General features: G+C 38.3%; 1 protein-coding gene and 1 long non-coding RNA gene across 7 annotated transcripts in view; one reads left to right on the top strand and one right to left on the bottom strand.

Annotated features, from left to right (window-relative positions):
* The window catches only part of LUZP2 (leucine zipper protein 2), a 431,446-nt gene that overhangs the window by 299,690 nt on the left and 114,335 nt on the right, over positions 1 to 17,421 (bottom strand). The gene's annotated exons all lie outside the window — the stretch shown is intronic.
* Positions 1 to 17,421, top strand: part of LOC123367900 — a 31,118-nt gene that overhangs the window by 9,963 nt on the left and 3,734 nt on the right. The window contains exons 2-4 of the long non-coding RNA XR_006578640.1: positions 6,175 to 6,252; positions 9,883 to 9,979; positions 12,305 to 12,436. This is a non-coding gene — a long non-coding RNA (uncharacterized LOC123367900). The remainder of the gene's footprint in view (positions 1 to 6,174; positions 6,253 to 9,882; positions 9,980 to 12,304; positions 12,437 to 17,421) is intronic.

The following is a 17,421-nucleotide window of genomic DNA, read 5'->3' as shown; positions in this document are numbered from 1 at the left end:
CACTGTCTTTTACAATTTTTTTTTAATCATGCTTTAGACCTAGTTTCTCTTAGCACATGGGTAATATATTATTCAATGATCCATGTGGCATACAAACCAGCAATATATCCTATAGTTTCCAAATAGAATAAAAAGCAGCCGCCATTTGTTGCATTTTACAATATGCATGCTCAAGGGATGGAAAGTGTTGGGTTTTGGGAACAATACCCTCCCACGCTCCCAAACATAACCAATAGTTCCTAATCTAGGTTCAAACAGCAGGAAATTCAAAAGCTTCCTGTCCAGAATGTGAAACGCTGAGGAAAAGCTTTTTACAGCTCAAGGCTACATGCTTCATCTTGTGTTTATGGCTATAGTTACTACTCTTATACAGATTGCACTGATAAACTTAGCTACATGAAAGACCTAGGTGTTGTCCTGTTCAGCTATAGGACAATGCCAAGATAACTCCCCTCAAACAAATTCCATCTAAACAGAGCTTTGATGATGCTGAAACTTTGGCATAAAGTTTCATCCTTGGGTATATTTATAGGAATTCTATCCTCATGTCATGTTGTGGGAAAGCCTGGGAGATATTTTTGACGCAACACTATCCTTTGGATGTCACAATGATCTCTGCATTCAAGAGGCCACTTTCCAGTTTACTGATTGAGTACTTTTCATTTTTTTGCTCTATGATCATTAATTGTCAGTTGTTAAATCCCTTCTGTCTCTTTGCGGTCATGAAGCACCCCCTCTCTCAAGATGCAAGACACCACTTGTGCCAGCAGGTATGAATGGAGTTTAATTTTCTAGGCTCTTTAAGGCAGGTACAGTCAATTACTATATGTTTGTGCTGCATCTAGCACAATGGGGCACCGACTTCGTTGGCTTTGAAGCATTTTCAGGATGTATTTATAAATAATAAAATTTAAAAACTGTTCAATATTCCCTACCATGAGATGTTCAATCTGTGGGTTTAAATGGGTCAGATGGCTTGATTGAACTTTCAGTAAGTATGTAAACATTTGGATTTATTCCAAACTAGACTTGAAACACAAACTATTCATGATCACATGCTCCTTGCTAACTTTGTGGGATAAAACATGGAGTGAAAACCAGCTAGAGAGAAAGGAAAGTTTTTAATTCATTGTTTTTGACTGATAATTTCTTAATCTGTTTTATTAACATATTTTCAAATTACTACACCGCTAATTAAAAAATGAAAATATTTAGGGCTGAATCATGATGTTTTTACTCCTGGATATCAATGAGATCAAACAACAGAAAGTATTGCATAAGAGGCATGTGGGAATTGTGTGTTAAAATGGGGAGCAAATGAGAAGATACAGTGTGTGCTTATATTAATTTGAAATCTGCTATAGTACAATAAACTTTGGATGTTTCCTTGTCAATAATAAACAGTACTCAGATGAAACAAGATGCAGAAAAGTTTTTTAAAGACATGTTCATCCCTCTCTATTTACAGGAAGCTCCTGTATCTGTATATATCAAACTACAGAGAGACAAACTATTTTGGCCATGACATTAAAAAATGTTCAGCAATAACTGAAATCTGATTTTGTTACCTTTCAGCCTCAAATAGCTCAAAAGAAAGAAAATAGATGTTTATCATCAGATGAAGTTGTAAATGTTTTCTAATGGAAATAATTAGCCAGACAAATTGCTTATTGTAAACAAGGCTTGCACTGTTATTTCATTACATGTTATGGTTGAATATCTCAATCTTCGTGTATTTTTGTTGTTGTTGGGATTTATTTTTTATTTCCTTGCCTAGCAATTCTTTTTTTTTATTTATCCCTGTGGCATCTCAGTTTATGTCGCAGTACAGTTTAGCCATCGGTGCATTTACTTCACATTGACAAAGAGAAACAAACATCAAGCTGACAATGTGATATCCTCCACACGGTCCCCAAAAGAAAAAGAAAAAAAAGTGCTAGATAGAAGATCATTCCCATCCCATTGCTTCTGCCAGGCTTTTTATTTCTGAGTAGATGTATTTCCCCTCAAGAGACAGGCAGGAAGAACATTAAAATGGCAATGCTCTTTCTTTGTTTGGAAAGGCTTTTGACAATAGCCAGTAAAGACTTCAGTGGAAAGGCACCTGTGGAACTTTTGCTTACAAAATAGAGCAATAAGCTAAGGAGATGGTTGCTGTGTTGGAAAACTAATTGTGAAAGGAAATGCTGATGATGCAGATCATGCACTTTCCACAGAAAATCCAAAAAGACCTTTAAAAACAGGTTTCAAAGTATGAACCTGAAAACAGAAGTAGCTGGGAGTGAGGGCTCCTCTCGAATAGTAAATGCTCATGCATGTCTACAGTGCAATTAGACACCCGCAGCTGGGTGACACGTGCTCGGGGACTGTTTAACTGCAGTGTAAAAGCTCAGTCTTGAGCCTTGGCTCTGGGACCCTGCAAAATGGGAGGGTCCCAGAGTTTGGGCTGCAGCCCAAGACCGCATGTCTAACTGCAGTTAAACAGCCCCTGAAGTCAAGCCCCGTGAGTCCTAGTCAGATGGCACAGGCCAGCTGTAGATTTTTAACTGCAGTGTAGACGTACCCTTGTAGGGCAAAAGAATAGGAAGCCTTTTTGTTATTTTATTCATAAGGATTCCAACTATGAGACAACCTTGATCTCAAAAGGTTTAGAGCTAATGTCTTTTTGCCAAGATTGAGGGAAGGTAGCACTGAATTACTGCTATGCCATAACCACTATTCCTTACTTGTGAAAGAATCTGGTACACATAAAGCATACCTACTGCAAGTTAACTCTTTTAGCTGCAGCTGATTAATGTGATAACAAATACACACCTCTGTCCTTCTGTAGCAGCTTCCATCTCCAGATCTCAGAGCACTTTACAAGCAAGTTTAATGAAACCTCACAAATGGAGCTGGTCAAAACATTTTCATACAAAAATGACATTTTGTTGGAACCAAATCATTTCCTGGAGACATATAGATTTCACCAGGAAGGTTTCTCTGGTCCTGGGATGACTTTCTGGTCTAGTCCAGAAGAGGAAAGAGAGGGAGAGCGAGAGCCTGGAATGGAAAACCTAAACTTGTCCATTTCCCTACAAATTTCAGGAGAGTTTGGTTTTGTTCTACGATTAGTCTGACCATGTTTCCCAAAGGGAAAATGGGACCCTGAGTGGGGCTAGCTTGAACCCTCCTGCCACCTCTCCACACGGGGCTTGCCCGAGACTCTCACCCCTCCCTGTGCAGGGTTGGCTTTGCTGCTTGCCGGAGGCCTGCCTGCCTCCCGCACAAAGCTGGGGCTGGCATTGCTGCTCGCTCCATTGCTCCATTTCCGAACCCTGCTTCCTCCCTTGTGCCCCCGCCCCCTGCAGTGCAGGGTTCGCATCACCACTCATCCCCACGCACATTCCTCCACATCCCATTTTTATTTTTTTTATTTTTTTGACAAAAATAAGCATTTATCCCATTTGCTCTTGCCAACTGATCAAGTTGGCAAGAGCGAACAGGACAAATACCCACCTTTACCAAAAAAGTTGTGACGGCTGTGATGGGGCTTTAAAAAGGGACTGTCCTGGACAAAATGGGATGTATGGTCCTTCTATCTATGGTCAGCTCTACTACTCCCAACATTCTTTGAGGCTCACAACATCCCACGACACAGAGAAGCGTTAGCCTCATTTGACAGACAGGAAAAGTTGAGGTTCAGAGCAATTAAGTGACTTGTCTGAAGATACCCAGCCTTTCTGTGGCAGAGCCAAAAATAGAATCCCAATCCTTAATCTGTACCAAGAAATACCATATGCTTACTCTTTATACAAGACAAAGCTACATATAATATGAAATTGAGACTTCTCTAATTTACAAACATTAGCAGTGTATCTGTGGAGATGTGGTGATTGCAGCACTTCTGTCATATTGGTAGGCGCTTCTGCAATGAGAGTGGTATAGAGAAGGAAGAAATATCATTCCCATTGGTAACAAGGCAATTGGTTTGATAAATATGGATTTGCTGGTATAAGTTAGAGTGAGATACAATTCACAAATAATGGAGATCAGCATATCAATTTTGTATGCTTTTAATGAATTTTACCGACTCAGTGCTGAAGAAGGAGGCAAAATAACCCCAAAGTCAATGACAATATGCCCTGGAAAAAATGCCTTCTGACCCCAGACCTGATGATCAGTTTAGCCTTGCACATGAGTAAGAATTATTATTTTCTGTATTTTACTGAATAGTGTTAAATATGATAGTTGAGTATTTGCTATTCTTGAGTCTTGGGCAGCCAGCAAATCTGCAGCCTTTCTGTTCCTAATTAGTTGAATTAGTGGGAACCAGAATAGGAGGAGGTTGAGGGGGAATGCCACTGATAATGACACATTGGCAGAAGTTTATTATAATCTTTTTATGGTTTATACCATAATATATGTTCACATTTATTGACCTTGATAATGGACCTAGAAATCAGTGTTAAGCCAAGGTCTTACACAGATCTTTAAAAAGAATTATTAAGAAATGACAAGAGTGAACCTCATCCAGAGAGCAAGTTCAAGTGTATGCAATTTGTGTTAAATGCAAAATGTCTCAGAGTACTACATAAAGGGAACCTATTTTATCCTTTCCTGTTTTATATCCTTCATTTGTTTGTTATTTTCTTACACTTTAATTGGAATTGGAGACGCATATTGCATGGGAGTCTTGCACGGCAGCAGGAACAATTCAAAATGTATATTGAAACGGCTTTGGGATAAGGTTCTAACCCATTTGATCACAGTTGGAGCAGAGCAGGGTATAAGTCATACAAGACTGTTAGCACGTAATATGCTTTATGGTTCTGCAATTACGGTGTGCAAGATATCTTTGGTGTTAAAGTGACACAGAAACATAACTTCTGAATTGACAGGAACGCTGCTGAGATAGTGAACTTTCTTTTCAACTGACATCTACTCAGAAGAGATTTTCAGGAGAGTCCCTCCTTATGCATTTTGAGCACCCTGCATTCCATAATATTGGCAACTGCTGTGTTATCTCCTTATAATGGCGAGTACTCAGAGTAGTACACAGAAGTCAGATTAACAATAAGTATTAACGATGGGGGCAAACCCCTAAAACGGAAATTCAGCCTCCCTCCCTCCAACCCCTTTTTTATTTTTAATTTAGGACTATACATCGCTAGGCTCAACAAAATTGAGTTCAATAACAAGGCGTTTTAAAACAACACAATTTAAGGTCAGATTTCCTCTTCAAAGAAAGCTTTTCCACTGTAAAATGACATTTGCAACACTGACACCCCCGTTTGACCTTTTAACCTCTATCAACAAGGAAGAAAAAGGAGGAAATTAATCAAAATTGAAGAAAAAAATCTCACAAAAACCACAAACACAACCCTAAGCAGAGTTCTGACCCCCTCAAAAGGGAGAAGTTCCAGAGACTTCAGGAAGTGCACTAGGGACTTTGCTTTTGCTATTGATTTTACTTGGAAGGCACTTAGACACTATAGTGATGTGCTGCAATACAATACCCTAAGATAATTATTGTCATATGCTTAGTCACCTTCACTTGTACCATACTCCACAACCAACGCCATTGGCTTCAGTCTAATGAACCAACCGTTCATATTGTCAGTATTCAGTGAAAATAAAGATAACACAATATGCCCTTACTAAAAGCTTTACAAACATTTTATTTTTAAAAACAACTTTCATTGTTACTAAAACCCTTTGGTAAAATGATTTTTGCCAACAATATTTTCCAGAAAATTTGTGCCATAATATTTTGGTATATTGCCAGAAAGACTGTGTGTCTGAGAGTAACATTTATAGCTAACATTGCTCGGAAGGATTGTGCTGCTTACATGGAGAAAATTTTAGTTACACATTCAGGTCCTGATCTTGGATGTAAACACTCATACAATATTACTATGATATAAGGGAGTTCTGGCCATTCACTGTATACATTTGAGACAAAAGAATTATTCTGTCTTTGCACAAAAAAACTTCAGGAAGTATTAATGTGAAAGTTAGGATGCCAGTATCAATACTAAAGGTGTCTTGTTACTCATGAACACCTCCTTGTCCAATTAAAACTAGTAACTTCATATGCCTAAGTGGTCATTATGCTCTTATGATACATTAACATAGAGGCTAAGGATCAGCACCATAACCCATCTGCCCAAGTCTTTTCTTATGCAATTCCAGGCTTGTGACTGACAGGAGAGACCCCCATCTTACTATTCCAACTGCAAAAAAGGGCTTGTTTTCCTCAAACATCCAAAGGTAAAGTAGTAAGAAGAAAGGTCATTTTACGTGTTTTTTGTGCTGCCAAATTTGAGACAGAAATATTCCACCCTATGATTCAAGTGGGTTTTTCATTAGTTTTTCTGAACTGTATATTGGAAACCCAGTAGTTGGCCAACACATGCTAGAAGGGGTCAGTTATAGGGGAAACTATGCATTTTCCTTACTTTATTGCATTTAAAATTTCCCTGGGTAACATTGCACTCTTCTTGCATTTAACAGTATGTGTGTTTTGTTGAATTCAGCTGTGAAGTATACCTTGGCAAACCTGAGTGTGCACAATTTTTAGTACTTCACTGAAGCAGCATGATGAGCAAGGATTGAACTCACAATCATTGGTTTAGCAGGCCAATACTCAAATCACTGAGCTATCTGCCTCCTATCACTGACTCCTGAATTGACTATAAGGGCCTTATATAATGTACAAGTGAAACATTCATATTCACACAAGCTTCTTATTAAATTATCTATTTTTAAAAATAAGTTTATAGGTTTATCCCCAAAATCAAATGATAAGAAACGTACCTAATCATTTGTGGTTTGTAATTAAATGATCATAAGAAAAGGGTTACTAATGACTATGAAATGAAGATTATAAAGAACTGCAGTCACAAACCAGGTCACATTCTAGTGTAATTCCACAAGAACTTCAGGTGACTAACTTTTTCAGTCCTACAATCCTTCCACAGACAAGACTCCCATTAGAAAAGAAGGAACTATATCATAGAAAGCTTTGGATTTGTTTTAAACCCTGGAAGAGTAAACAGGACTTTTATGCCACTTGCTTTTCTTTCTACAAGCTGCTGCTGGCATCTCTTCCTCCCCCTCCTCCAAAATGTCAAATATTAAGAACCCTGCTGTCACTGCACCTGTCACTCTCTTCCTCGCTGTCAGTTACTCAGCTTGTTTCAGAACAACATGTCAGCAGACTGGAGATGCAAAGCTATGGAGGTGGAGGGGTTCTATGCAATATGGACCCTATTCTACATATCAATGAGCTAACTTCTAAAGATGCTGCCAAAATCTCCCAGGTCTGCAAAACTGGGTTGGTATCTCACACTTTCCTACATTACCAGTGCTTCTATTTGAATTTGGACTGTGCACCATACAAGAATATCTTGTTAGCTCTAGTAGGGTTTTAGGAAATACAGAGTTGCAAAAAATGAATATTTAATTTTAAATTAATCCCAAACTTTAATTTAAAAAATTTTGCTTTTAATTGAGCTTGAGGTAACAGTGAAGAATACCATCATGGACCATTGTATATAGAAGGCTCACTGATTCCATAATGAATACAAGCACTGAAATCAGTTTAGACTGAATTACTGCAGTATCACATGAGGAACATGGGCCCAACCCCAGGAGATGCTGAGTTCCCTCAGCTCCTTTGAAGCCACTTTAAAAAGTATGAAGAAGCAGAAGATATAGCAAAGGGCAACCAGAATGAGTTGGAGCCTTGAAGGACTTAGAGAGAGAGACTGGAAAAATGAAGTCTGAATTCTTTGCAAAAGACCGGAGAGAGAGCTTGCTGAGGTTCAAAAATCATGAAAGAACAGAAATAATAGGTAGCATGGGACTATTTGAACTTATTTCAAATATAATATCTAGAGGACAGAAAACTAAAGATACGTCAAACCCCAATGGAATTAGGTCAAATTCTCTCTCTCTCTCACACACATACACGCACAAACGAATATAGAGTAGTCTTCAGAACACAGCAACTGCAACAGTATGAGGAGTTAAAAATGGTTATTGGGCGAACTGCTATAGTACTTCAGCACTTGAGTGAATGGAGATTGTATGAATGACAGAAAAACAGACTGGTTTCAGAGTGGTAGCTGTGTTAGTCCGTATCAGCAAAAACAATGAGGAGTCCTTGTGGCACCTTAGAGACTAACAAATTTATTTGGGCATAAGCTTTTGTGGGCTAGAACCCACTTAATCAGATGCATGGAGTGGAAAATACTGGAGCAGGTATAAATACATGAAAAGATGCGATTTGCCTTACCATGTGTGAAGTCAGTCTAATGAGACAATTCAATTGAGAGCAGGATATCAAGGGAGGAAAAATAACTTTTGAAGTAGTAATGAGAATGGCCCATTTCAGACAGTTGACAAGAAGGTGGGAGTAACAGTAGGGGAAAATTAGTATTGCGGAAATGAGGTTTAGTTTTTGTAATGACTCAACCACTCCCAGTCTTTATTCAGGCCTAATCTGATGGTGTCCAGTTTGCAAATTAATTCAAGTTCTGCAGTTTCACATTGGAGACTGTTTTGGAAAGTTTTTTTGGTTGAAGAATTGCCACTTTATGGTCTGTTATTGAGTGACCAGAAAGATTGAAGTGTTCTCCTACAGGTTTTTGAATGTTATGATTCCTGATGTCAGATTTGTGTCCGTTTATTCTTTTGCGTAGAGACTGTCTGGTTTGGCCAATGTACATGATAGAGGGGCATTGCTGGCACATGATGGCATATATCACATTAGTAGATGTGCAGGTGAACAAGCCCTTGATGGTGAGGCTGATGTGGTTAGGTCCTATGATGTAGATATGTGGACAAAGTTGGCATTGGGGTTTGTTGCAGGGTTTGGTTCCTGGGTTGGTGTTTTTGTTGTGTGGTGTGTGGTTGCTGGTGAGTATTTGCTTCAGGTTGGGGGGCTGTCTGTGAGAGAGGACGGTCCTGTCCCCCAAGGTCTTAGAGTAAGGGATAGTTCTTCAGGATAGGTTGTAGATCCTTGATGATGCGCTGGAGAAGTTTTAGTTGGGGGCTGTAGGTGACGGAAATAGACTATTTAGACTATTTCCTATGTCCAGAATTCTAACATATGTAAGTTTGTCTCTTAGGAAATGGACAGACATGGTTTAAGTAACTGAGATCCCTCTAAGATACATGATTAATAATATCTTGTTCTCATATAGCATTTTTCAATCAAGAATTTCAGAGGTTAACAAAAACAGAATATCATCATTTTCATAATTTTAGAGCTGAGTCAAAAAAAGGTGAAGTCAAGGCTGCAATTTTCAGGCTCTGATGCCTATAGTTTGGTAATAAAGTCTACATTTATGCACCTTAAACTTGGTGCAATTCTTGTGTTAGAGGACTCAAAAAAAATTGTCCTAAGTGACTTACCCAAAGTCTCTCAGAAGTGTTATTGGTTGAGCTGGAAATAGAACCCCTGATTTGTACTCCAGCCACTAGACAAATCTACCAAATACAGGCAAACTCAATACTGCCTGGAGTAATGAATACATGTGCCTGTTGACTGAGTATCTTGTTATTGTCTGAAATATTCAGGGCTTTGGAGCTGTGCTCCGGCTCCACTCCAGCTCCAGAAAAACCTACTGCTCCGGAGTGGCTCCGTGTTCCAGCTTTGGGCTCCATTCCAAAGCCCTGGAAATATTAATGAGGTCCCACATGAAATCTCCGGGTCACTTCTGCTTTTGATTAAAAGTAATGTTTCAAGGATATTGCATCATTACACTAAAATTTTAAATGTAAAAGCTACAAGGATGAGAAATATTCATCTGAGAACTTCAACTGATGCATGTTCTTTATGGACAGCTCCCATCCACATGTGGTTTTTTTTTTGTTTTTTTGTTTTTTTTTTAGGGAAAAGAACTAGCAACCACAGAAGTTTCTGAAAGGCACTCCCAATCATGTGAAAACCTTTGAAGCATAACCTGCAGCAATAAGAAAATATTCCAAGGTACCCAGAGCCTAACTGGTCTTCTATAACGTGAAGTATCAGAGGGGTAGCTGTGTTAGTTTGGATCTGTAAAAAGCAACAAAGAGTCCTGTGGCACCTTATAGACTAACAGAAGTATTGGAACATAAGCTTTCGTGGGTGAATACCAACTTCGTCAAATTTCCACCACGTGTGTCTGATGAAGTGGGTATTCACCCACGAAAGCTTATGCTCCAATACTTCTGTTAGTCTACCACACGACTCTCTGTCACTTATAACGTGAAGTTTCTTTGAAGAGGATTGCCCTCAGAGATGGGAAGAGGACATAAGTGATATTACATTACTTTTTAAAAAGAGAATTCCCTACTGAAACATGAAATTAGTTGTACTTATTTCTCCTCAGACAGTATGAGAGCAGCTGCAGCATATAAGAAACTTAGTATTACTGATTAGGAAGCAAAGAAAATTTTAAGAATAATTTAATACAAAGCTCAAAGTGACTGACAAAACTATGAATGGAAAAATGGTAGATAATTTGACTCAAATGAGTGGCCATTGGCACAAAATCAGAACACACTAAACTGTTCATAACTATTCCGCCAGAAAGTTTTTAATTTCCGCACTCTCAGCAATCAGGGCCTGCAGCAGAGCCAGTTCCTGAGCAACCTAACGAGCACACCTGGCCTGTAGGAGGTTGCCTGATTGCCCACACTGCCTGCTTGTTAGGAAAAGTCAGCAGAGTAGCTCTTAAGACCAGCAGCAGTTCAGTGGCTGTTCAAAGTATTTGCCTACAGCCCCTGTGCTTGTTTGTTCCCAGTCTTATCCCTGCCTTATTCTAGCCTTGGCACCAGCCCTGCTTCTGCCTTGCGTCACTTCAGGTGACCCTTGCTCTGATTCCTGACTTCTGATTTGAGCTCTAATCCACAATTCTGGCAGCTGGTCTCTGAGACTTTGGGCTCCTAATTCCTGACTGATGCTCTAACCATAGGGATGACCACCTATGACCCAATCTCTTACCCCCTCCATTTTAAGATCTCTCTCCAAATCCCTCTTTGGGACTGATGATCTTTTCACTTGCACTCAGTGTGCTTAGAGTTCCAGGCAGTGTATGGTTGTGGCGCTGTGTGGAAGGTTCTTTGTCTCTGTGTGTGTTTTGTAACACATTTCTTTAATGAATGCCTCCAATTTTAAACGGACTGATTCTGTACATCTTAACTGCTTCAAGGCTTTGAGTGGACTCTGGATATTTAGAAGTGTGTCCATTGCTATTTATCAGTAGGGTAATAAAACTTTGAAGAGCTGATCAACAATAATTGGAATTATATAGGAGTCCAATTAAATACAAAAAAAATCTAAAGATGTTCCTCAAAATGTCCAAATATTGGATCAGTAAAAATGGTCAGTACAAGGAGAAACAGCAGCTGAAATACAAATGGCATTAATATGTCTACCTCAAAACTAAGAAATCCATGTAAAAAATTTAGGCCAGATGTGGTCTGGGACTTTAAAGGATCTTGCTTAGTACTTGGGCCAAGGTCATTATCCACATCCTCTGTAAAGTTATTGTTTACAGTTCCTTATATGTATCACAGAGACTGGTTTCCAGGTTATAAATAGGTGAATACTATTAGTGGTTGGGGGAGGGGGGGAGATTTTCAAAGGTAAAAACTTCCGCTGAAGGGCATTTATACCTTTGATAATCTACTTTATTGCAGTCTAGCCATGAGACTTCCGCTTCCTGGACAGCTCACATACACCATGGTCCTGTAGATAACTGGTCCCACTTAGCTCGGTACTCACAAGTCCCAAATGTCTACCCATGTATTTATGGTACGGAGGGAGATGAAGAAGCTGTGATTGTGGCTAATCTTCTACCCTTCTTCGAAGCACTGCCAAGCCCTCCAAGTTAGCCACCATTGCAAAAGGATATTTTTCTAACTCTAAAATAATAATCAAACAAAATTATTGACAATGGAATGAAGAAAACAGCTCTCGCATAGCCAGATAGGGTAGAGAAAAACAACAAAATGAAAATATCAAAATACCAAAAGTAAATACCAAATATAAAAATAAGCAAACAACAAAAATGTGCTATACAAAATGCCAGCCTTTTTCAGCATTGAGTGCCATTTCTGCCCTGGGACATGTCAGTGTAGTAGATCTTTGTCCTCTTATGAAGTTCCATCTTTCATGTGAGTTTTCCTGTCTGCATTGGGAATACAGTATTGGGAATACATTTTATAGTACTATCTCTACAGCAGACAGAATAAATCATACAAGGAATTTATTCAGCAATGTTCACCTCTCTTTTTCTCTGTTTTCTTATTTGATTGAATTTTTTTTCAGATTTATTTACTCCATGGTTTCAACATTTGTAATACAACATTTGAGCTGTGTTGCTTAGTTGTGAATCACCATGTAAATCAGACAAGAGGAGATTCTGAGAGGTGCAGCCCAGGGCTAGAGGAGGTTGTGGTGGTAAGTAAGTGTCCAACCCGGCACACCTCTCCCACCTCCAATATGTGGCTATGCTGGGACTAGTGAGTGCATCCTCAGGAGGCAGCCTTAAGACTGTTTCCATAGAGCATGAACAGGGGGATCTTCTTCCAGGCAGAACTGGGGATTGAAGACTCACTTATGCCACTTCAGCTGTTTGACTGGGTGTGAAATGGCTGGAAGAAAGATGAGGATCTTATCCATGGTATCATTTTTCTTAAGTTCCTTGAATTGCATTAGAATAACTTATAAACCAAGTTTCTGGCAAAAATACTGGGGTGGGAGGGGAAGATGACTTTAAAACATATACTGTATTTGAGCAAACAAGTTTGAATTTGTTTTCCACAACAAAGTGCACACCTGGCCAAGGAGAATTAGTTTAAAAATTAATTGAACTATTTGCTTAATATTTTTAGTGGAAAGGGACAACTATAATGGGCACTACTCTGCAAAATAAAGGGACATTGTAAGATTCCTTGTTTATTGTTTCTCAATGACTTCTCAAACAACTATGCTCATGTAAAAAAAAAATCCCCACATTTTGTTAAAGTGCCACTGCAACCTCCGCTTGAGATTGAAGTCAATTTGTTTTGTTGTTTTTTTTTCCTTCTCACACACTGTCAATGTTAACAAAAATTCTCGAGACCAAATAATGGCATCAATGAGGGCCTAATCTGGAATGGGTTGGCTCTAATCAGAAACAGGAAAAAAAACCTGCTTAGTTCCATAGACTTCGGAGGGTTATGAAAGAAGTTCGTGACAAAGATGACACAAAAGAATAGATTCCAGTTCACTCTTTTTTAGATATGTTGGTTCCACAGGACTAAGTGAAATAAAAGAAAATGTTGGCTATTAAAAGTAATCACATATTACTGGACCATAGTGGGAGCAGATCTGGATCCTGACTTCCATGGGCTTTGGATCAGGTCTATGTCCAGTAAGAAGGACATAATAACTATATACCTTATTGTGATATGTTTTTCAATATCTATGACTAAATGAGAAACCATCAACAGTACGAAACTGTCACTCTATTCAGTTTCTAAAGCTGTAGTAATAGGATTTCACAGTAGTATAAAAGAATGTGATCTGGGTTCATCATTTTTATTTTGCGTTTTCGTTAGACAATCAATAAGGCAGATTTTTTTTCTAGAAGTTGTTTACTATAATTTTATCTTTGATAAGATTACAATGATAGGTGAAAGGCAACTATGCCCCTTTAGGAGATAAGAGTTGTAAATACAGTGCTTAAAATGTTTTTCTATTCCCTAATTCACTCTATTAGACATGCATTGTAATTTTCATCCATACAGGATGATTCCTGATTTGCTTATTCATGCTCATTCTGACCTTATCTACATCAGTCTTTAAAAAGGTCATCCCTTATTTGAAGTTGTCTTTTGCAGCTTCTTCCAAAATAAATGAAAACTGGACTTCAAAGGGGGAAACAAGGAATATTGTGTCTTCTCTCAATAACATCAGATGGACAATTACTGAGTGATTTTACATCCTGAGCTATGAGAATGGGGTAATTCAGATAACTAGAGATATAAGGGATGAATTATTCTGACATCCCCTTTGATATGTTGCAGATCAGAGTGTCCAATGGACTATTTCATTAGTACTATGAGGGTAGAATTGAAATTATTTTTTTTTAATTTAAAAGGAAAACTCACCAATAGTCTTTATAAGTGTCCTTTTTGCTTGTATCAAGATGATGTAAATCTTAGAAGATCAACAGATTACACAAAACTACCACTATTTGCATCTGAAAGCTTCCAAGAACAGTCCAATACATTTCCTCATCAACAAATCCAAACCAGAAACCTAATCCTGATTCAACTTCAGACCTCAACCCAACATAGTCCAGGTACATGTGTGACTATGACATCCTTGGTCTATCTCTATTCGTAGTATGGGAGCCCTTCAGGGGTTATATATTCTAGAGTACAAATATTAGGAAATCCTCACTTCAGTAGAAAATGATGAACATATAATCAGATGTGTGAAGCCTTTCCAACAACTATTACCTATTTCTACTATTGTAAACCCAACTGTGATTAGCACAACAATCTAATGGCATTTCTAGTCCAGGTAGTACAAACAGGCATTTCTACTTCAATGTTTTCCTTAAGTCAATATTTTTGACCAAATTATTCTGCAGCTATGATTTACACCTGGAAAGAAACAAAGAGTATGTCTACACAGCATTTTGGAGGGACCCTAGGCTTCAGAACCCAAGCTCCAGGTTGAGACATAACTTTAACAGGTCATCTTAATTAATTAGCCTCTTAGAGCTCTATGCATCCGATGAAGTGGGCTGTAGCCCACGAAAGCGTATGCTCAAATAAATTTGTTCGTCTCTAAGGTGCCACAAGTACTCCTGTTTTTTTTTTGTTTTTTTTTAAACTTTAAAGTGCTGTCTATGCAGCTATTTCTAGAGCACAAACATGAGCCCTACTAGCCCAAGTCTGACCCAGGCTGGGAGGCTCACTCCAAAATGCTGCACAGACATGAGATTGCTAGTGCTAGTCAAAGATGATGCTAGTGTCACATGTTTAAAGATTCCTCTGTCACCCAGGTAACAGTAGATAAGCTACACAAACACTAGTGGCTCGTTTTTATTTTTCTTGTGAAAAATGAATGATCTTATCCAGTGGCTTAAAACATTCCAATAACCAGTACTCTGGATAGTTAATCCAAAATTAGGTAGCCAGCATCAAATCTGCCATGTTCCAATCAAATGCATCATGGCTAACACTGAAAAGCCTGAGAACTAGAGTCTACAAAATTACTTTTTTGTTTGACTGAAGCCTGGAAATACACAATGTTTGCTTCAGTTAGGTGGTTTTGTTTTTGTTTTTGGGTCTTTTAAGTGAACTTGATAGACGTGTCCTACTACAGCTGTAGCCTTAATACTAGCATGCTACTTGAACTTGAGAACAACTCATTTCTGGCTACAAGTAGCACCATCAGTACTTGCTCACATTAAAATCAACCAGAAGGAATATTGATTTAAAGTCTAGGAGTTCAACAGTTCAAAATGCATAGCTCCTCAGCATGAATTCACTAAAAAGAATTACATTATCCCCATTACTGCATGAATTCAGCAAAGTGTAAATGTGAAGGTCTAGCTATAGTTCATCTGACCTGCCAATTTTTTCACTTGGCTTCTATGGCAATTTCACGGCTCTGAATCTTTGTTGTTGATGAAAAATTGCACATAGTATATCTAGTGTATCTCCAGTTCTTCCATTTAGAAAATGAGAGAGGTTATCATTTTGAACACTGAAAATCTAAGTTATGTCCACAGAATGTAAAAAATAATTAAAAGATTCACATATACTATAATGTGGTGTTTATTAAAAGCTAAAATGAATTTCTTATTTTCATCAGACCAAGGTATATTAAACTACAAAAACTACATGAAAGCACCATCAATGATTTGGCCTATGTGCAAAGAAGCCAAATAATCAAAGCTATGGTCAAACTATAAGCCAGCCATGTTCTGTTTATATACTGTACCCACTGTACCTCATGCAGAATCAAAATGAGATCAAAGCCCCATTCTGCTAGGCACTGTACAGACACATGAGAGTCAGTGTCCCCAAAAGCTTACGATATAAATATAGAAGATCGACAAAGATTAGAAGGTTTTATAGTTATCTCTGTTTCACAGATGGGAAACTAAGGCACACAGTAATTAAATTATTTGCCCCAGATCACAAGGGAAGCCTCTAGTAGAGCTAGGAATTGAAGCCAGATAGTCTGAGTCCCAGCTAAGCACTTTAACTACATGATCATCCTTCTTCAGTTGTTGTGAAGCTGAGGTACAGCTTCAGGATTCTCATGGGTTTGTGTATTCTGTAAATAGAACAAGGGGGAAATACTAACTTAAACAAAGTCTGTCTCTCCAGTGCAAGAACATGATCGTTTTCTCAACAGCAGGAGCATAGAAAGGACTCTTTATGGAGATCTCAGATTTGCCCTTTGCAGACTGGGAAGGATTTACATTGCCTATCCCAACCTTTGCAGGCAATCCAAAGCAAAGTTAATACATCCCTGAGCATATGCATGATCCTAATGGGACTCTGGGTAAAGGGGTATAGGATAGCAGATTTTAATGCAGGATCAGAGTTATGCAGTTAAAAAAAACAAACAAACATACAAAAACCTTACCAAATTGGGGTATCTTGCCGTAGCAGCTGGGAGCTTACTTTCCATTGCAGGGAGACAGATACATACTAGCTCTTCTGGAGGTGTTTGTATTTGGGAAGCTAGTCAAAGCCTCCACTCTTGCCTTCAAGGCTACACTGCTATTTTAGCTCAAGGAGAGCTAGTGTCTATCTTTCTACCTGTACTAGGAAGCACCCTCCCTGGTGCAGTGTAGACATATCTTTAATGTGAAGTTGCCAGATTAGTGTAAAAACTTGAATGAATCCAAAAAAGGAATGGATTTTCTCAAATCACTGTTTGATAACTTTGTTTTAAGGGTGGTAACAAATATGTAAAACCATCTAGGAAAGATATTAGTAATGTGAAATTACCTTATATTGCTATTTTAAGAAATCCATAGAATTATTTAAAAGTATTTATGTATTTTTCTGTTTGTTTTTTAGTATGGGATTTCAGCCTATGCAGTGGCATGAAATTATATTTGGTGTTAACAGACTTAGCATGATTTCACGGATTGTAAAAAGCAGGATACCTGGGGTGGCAAGGAGAAAACTGGAAATTATAGGAAGTAAATAGTAGAGTTTTGTGCTACTTTCAAAATAATTTGATTTGAATTTTCCTATACATTTTCTTAAAGGGAATATGTTAACTGGGAACTTCAGTGTCCTCTTTCATTTTATGTACAGGTGAGCTTTTCAAAAGTATGGGATCTGTACTGCTAAGTCACTTGGGTTCTTCTGAAAAATCCCACCTTATACCTGAAATTAAATGGACAACTCATTTGGAAAGAA

The sequence above is a fragment of the Mauremys mutica genome, chromosome 4 (genome assembly GCF_020497125.1).
Source record: "Mauremys mutica isolate MM-2020 ecotype Southern chromosome 4, ASM2049712v1, whole genome shotgun sequence".
NCBI classification, from domain to species: Eukaryota; Metazoa; Chordata; order Testudines; family Geoemydidae; genus Mauremys; species Mauremys mutica.
This window is presented reverse-complemented; position numbering and strand designations above follow the sequence as displayed.